At 42.9% G+C, this 5,510-nt stretch overlaps 1 long non-coding RNA gene across 1 annotated transcript; it reads right to left on the reverse strand.

Annotated features, from left to right (window-relative positions):
* Positions 1-1,475: 1,475 nt before the first annotated feature.
* LOC311127959 lies at positions 1,476-3,363 on the reverse strand. Its single transcript, XR_014613160.1, has 2 exons — positions 3,042-3,363; positions 1,476-2,059 (listed from the first exon to the last, which is right to left on the reverse strand). It is a non-coding gene; the product is annotated as an uncharacterized lncRNA (long non-coding RNA).
* Positions 3,364-5,510: the final 2,147 nt, after the last annotated feature.

Genomic DNA, 5,510 nt, shown 5'->3' on the forward strand with positions numbered 1-5,510 from the left:
TACTTCAGTTGAGTAGGTTTTCCATCTCGGTGATGAGAAGAATGTTTCAACAGGTCATGGTACAGTAAAGCTGTGATGGTTATTAACACTGGGCAGTATAGTCCCTCTGTAACAGTTTATGTGATGTCTTACTTTATGGGGTATTATAGCTTTAGGGTATGTTGTTTCTTTTAAAATATGTTTTGTATGTTTATTTTTTTGTGTTCTTTTTACTTTTAATGACACATTTAACACATTTGATTCAAGAAATGTGTCAAACATAATTGTAGTAATGAAATATTGTGTAATATAAGAATATAGAGATTGCGAATAAAAATATGAAATATATGTCATAGGACTACAACTTTATGGATATTGTCTGTACATGATTCATGAAAATATAAATATGTATTTGTGTTAATGTTAGTTTTTTTGTGTTGCCATTAGATGTCTTTGAAATTAATGTATTTACAGTAAGATGTATATTTGTTTGCTACTATATATTTTTACCTACTGATTTCTGCTCAACTGGCATTTTTCCCCCACTTCTTTTCATGTCTGGTGCATAAAAAAAAAAAAATCTAACGCAGGTCTTTTTTGACAGAGAATAGCTCCTCCCAATATTGCTGAGGTTCACCTGTTGTGTTACTTGATGGTACTATATTACTTGCAACTAAAATACTACAAGTCTTTAGTACAGTACCAGAAGACAGGGGACCAGTCAGAGTGAGAGTATACCACTGCGCCCCCTGAGAGCACCTCCTCTTGACATCCCAAGCCAGCTGCCTGATCAGTTTGGCCTGGCCAGAATGTCTGCTATGCTAACACTGCTGTCTGCCTCAGAGAGGCTACAGTATACATGTCATACAACCGTCTCTCTCTGAGATGTACATGCCATGTCTGAGTTATCCTCTCTGAGGTATTCATTCACACAATTCCAAACAAATTATTCAAATCACCTTTGGGATATTGGGTTATATGTAATCGGATACTGCCTATTCCTAATAGAGAGTAATACTTCTTTGGAGCCTTGATTGATGTTTGAGATTAGTTAGATATTATCTTGTGATTTTTGGGGGCGTGGCTCTTTCAAGTGAATGTGAGTTCTGTAATGAATACAGGCCCTATTACTGACGTCTACCTTATAAACCTGCTAGTCCAAGGTGAGGGTGTGTGTACCCTGGCTCAAGTGGCAGAGAGGGAGTAAATACTGTGTGTGTGTGTGTGTGTGTGTGTTTTATGTGTGTGTGTGTGTGTGTGTGTGTGTGTGTGTGTGTGTGTGTGTGTGTGTGTGTGTGTGTGTGTGTGCGTGCGTGCGTGCGTATGCACACGTGCACTGGCTGCAGCTTTCCACAAACTGAGTGAGCTGCAACTTGTAACTTTTATTCTCCCCTCTTCTGATTGGCCACATTTACACTATAGCCTCCCACATTTTTGTCCCAGGAAGTGTTATTTTTCGGACTAGTGATACTCATTGAAAACAGAAACTCATCAGCTGCATTCAATGACTTTATTGTAATTTAAACTTCAGAGTTGTGAAAGGTCCTACAGTCATTAAACTGGACATCAACCCTCAGGTTTACACTTTTAGAATGTTTTGTGTTGGTTTCAATGACAACACAGACAGCACAGCACGCAATACAGTTTTCCTCCTGAATCACATGAAACAAAATGGTTAATGTATTTTGGTCCCTAAAATATCACATCTTTGCATTAGTAACACATTATCACCTCACATGTAGGCAGAGAGGGAAATGGGTCAGCAAGCATCTGAAGCTTCATGTTTTGTCACGGTATCACACTTCTATTTTTATTACTTACCTTTCAGTCAGCATGTGACCAATGTAGAGTCCAAACCAGCTACAACAACATGCAAGGCATGTGGAGAGAATAAGGCAAAACCATGGCCCATACTTCACCATCAGTATCTCTGTTTGAGTGACCTCAGGGCCACGGTGATGCTGTTCTCCTCTAACCGTAGCTATTTAGTGTGATAATGGCGTTTGATTGCAGAGGACACAAACACCATTGTCACACTCCACAGCTTCAGAGGATAAGGATGGCGGGAGGGAGGGAATACCTGAGAGAGAGAGAGAGAGAGAGAGAGAGAGAGAGAGAGAGAGAGAGAGAGAGAGAGAGAGAGAGAGAGAGAGAGAGAGAGAGAGAGAGAGAGAGAGAGAGAGAGAGAGAGAGAGAGAGCGAGAGAGAGCGAGAGAGAGCGAGAGAGAGAGAGAGAGAGAGAATTATAATAGATTTCTTCCTGGTGCATTTCATAGCCCGTTGGCTGAGTTTCAATGTACAAACTACCACCTACGAAAGCTTAGACTGATGACACCGCCACATAACTGTACACACAACATGCACTTTGGTCTCAATGTTGGCATAATAATAATGCTGCATGTAAACAAACACCTTTTGCTTGCACTGATAGTGGTATTTTATCACACCTACTTAAGTTCTTAAATCACACTGGATAAGACTTTCTGCTAAAATGAAAATCTGAACAACACAAGAAATATAAGCCTGCTACCAGACATGGATATATTATGACCCTTGTTGTTATGATCACCCTTTGCTTTATACTGTAGTAGGGCGGCAGGTAGCGTAGTGGTTAAGAGCATTGGGCTGGTTGCTGGTTCGAATCCCAGAGCCGTCTAATTGATGAATCTGTTGATGTGCCCTTGGCAAGGCACTTAACCCTAATTGCTCCTGTAAGTCGCTCTGGATAAGAGCATATGTAAAAATTTAGTAGATACATGTATCCTAGGATAAACAGGTCTGCTGTGTAAAAGCCTATTTCTCCTCACACTATGAGCTGCTATGACCATTCACCCAACTGCACTAAGGCTCATTTCAGGAACATGAATAAACCTGCTGCTAGCCAGATGGAGCAGACAGACACACTGGTCACAATGGACATGGGTAAAAGTGTGACCAGTCCATGCAGTATGCCTCTTCTGGAGAGGGAACACCTATTCCCTCTCCTTGATTATGTAGACTTGTGTTAGTTTTGACTACCCCATTAGATGTCATGTGCTCCTTTAGATCCTATGGTAACTCACCATGAGACTACTTGTCGGTTGACCGCCTTGGATTCTCTCTCCCCATTCCACTCCCTCTATGTAGGCCCCAGGACAGGGCTGCTCTCTCTCGCTCTCTGGTTGTGTCCAAATTGGCACCCTATTCCTTATATGAACATAGGGTGCCATTTCAGACACATCCTCTGACTCCTTCTCCCCAGTCCCGTCCCAGGGCTCCACGCTCTTCAGTAAAGACCAGGTAGCCCTACAGTCCGGTTTGCAGCAGTCCGTGGTGGGTTGACGCAGGTGTGGTGTCTGTGGAGGGACGCAGGTGTGTGGATAGAGAGACAGTCAGCCTTTGGGAATGGTGCTGTCCCTTTCCCTCCCTTTATGTAGCCAGAGGGGGGTTGTTTGGACAAACAGTTAATTCCCCTCAGTGATAAGCTGCAGGGTAGTATCGATTGACCCTGACTTAACAGGAGAGGAGCGGGCACTAACGCACTACCCTGGTATGGCGAACAGGCATGCATCCGCCTTTGTTTCTTCAGCTATTATTCAGTCTTTGCTGTGCCATACACACACAATCTCTTGTTTGTTACTGTAACTTACAGTAGCTATAGTTATTCATAAAGATAGAACTGTAAGGTAGCAACTTTACTTCCCCTTCATGTTATGCCCACCATCTTTTTGTATGCCACATTTGTCAAAGTGTTTTTTCCGGGGTCTAATAAGACTTATGACGGGGTCCTGAAGAGCTACTCTGATCCTCGTGCCAACAACATGACACCCAATATGAAATGACAGATGTACTCTGTGTAACGGAGTAGCCCCGCACATACTTAGTCATACAGTACATATCAAAGTCTTAAAAAAGTCCCCTTGCCTGTCATCATCATTGTCAACTGTTTGACTTTGAAGAGTTGGACAGGGGCTGGGGCTGAGATAAGAATGTCTAAATCTTAACTTGAGCTGGTGTTTACGGACTGTCATAAGAGATCTGTCAATAATCAATATTCACATTCCCACAAAAATGTCTGGACATACAGTATGTTGTTACTCTTACTATGAACAATAATCTTATATCTCATCTCCAATAACAAGCTTGCCCCAAAGATAGTTTGAGTAAAACAAATTAAATATACTTGAAACTGACTAAAACCAAATAGAAACTGTGTAGAAATGATAATGGACCTACATTTATACCGTTTTTTGACAGCTTTCCAATAATCACCTAAATTAAAGCTAGACAGTCAGGGAGTATTGGAAATTCCAAAAACAATGAATAGACTACCTTTTGCAAATTTTGACAAAAGGAAATATAACCAATTATTTATTTCTCCCCAATTAGTTACAGTCTTGTCCCATCGCTGCAACTCCCCTACGGACCCGGGAGAGGTGAAGGTCGAGAGCCATGCATCCCCCGAAAAACGACCCTTCCAAGCCGCACTGCTTCTTGACACACTGCTCGCTTAACCCGGAAGCCAGCCATAACAATGTGTCGGAGGAAACACTGTCCAGCTGGCGACCGAAGTCAGCTTGCAGGACCTGGCCCGCCACAAGGAGTCGCTAGAGCGCAATGGGACAAGGCAATCCCGACCGGCCAAACCCTCCCCTAACCTGGAGGATGCTGGGCCAATTGTCGTATGTCTCTTGTGACACAGCTTTTGTGACGCCTCAAGCACTGCGATGCAGTGCCTTAGACCGCAGCGCCACTCGGGAGGCCAAATAACCAATTTTCAGTGTGGCCCTTCGGACCTTGTTGAAGACGGAATGCGGCCCCAAGAGTTTGACACCCTGGTGTACATGATATGACAAAATGTAATTGACATTACTCTGAGCTACAATGTCAAGTCCCAACGGAGGTCAACTGAGGTCAAGGAAATCCAGGAAATCCAGAGCTCTGTGGGTCATTGATAGGTCACTGATTGAAATAACACACAGTCAAGGAAATCCAGGAAATCCAGAGCTCTGTGGGTCATTGATAGGTCACTGATTGAAATAACACACAGCACCTTGGATACAATATTCCTCTTTAATAAACTCATATTTTATGGAAAACTAAAGTAGTAGGCCTATCAGTTGGTGACATTACAATTGCTTAGCAGATCAGATCCTTTCCTGTCAGGGTTGTGTTCAGGTTGTCCCTCTTTGTTTCAAAACATGTTCTTGATACTAAACACGACCCAGATGTCCTCAGTAACGTTTTATTAGACAGCCCAGAGTCTGAGGGAGCCGGAGGAAGGATTTGGCTCCTGGTTTGTTTGTGAGAGAAAGAGCAGAAAGAGACCAGAGGGAGAGCGAGAAAGAGAGAGAGGGGGCTTGATAAAATGTACCAGGACAAGCAGGCCGCTTTTATTTGCTCGTCCTTGGAGCAGATAAGTCCTAGATTGCCTGTGTGAATGAACTGGGTTCCCTTCACCGAACAAACACATGCACACATACACACAAAAAGCCTCCCTTGTACCATCACCACAAGCTTTGTGTAAAGTAGGCCTAAGCTTATTCCTTTTT

This window comes from Coregonus lavaretus (assembly GCF_964263955.1).
Source record: "Coregonus lavaretus genome assembly, chromosome: 4".
In the NCBI taxonomy this organism is placed as follows: Eukaryota; Metazoa; Chordata; class Actinopteri; order Salmoniformes; family Salmonidae; genus Coregonus; species Coregonus lavaretus.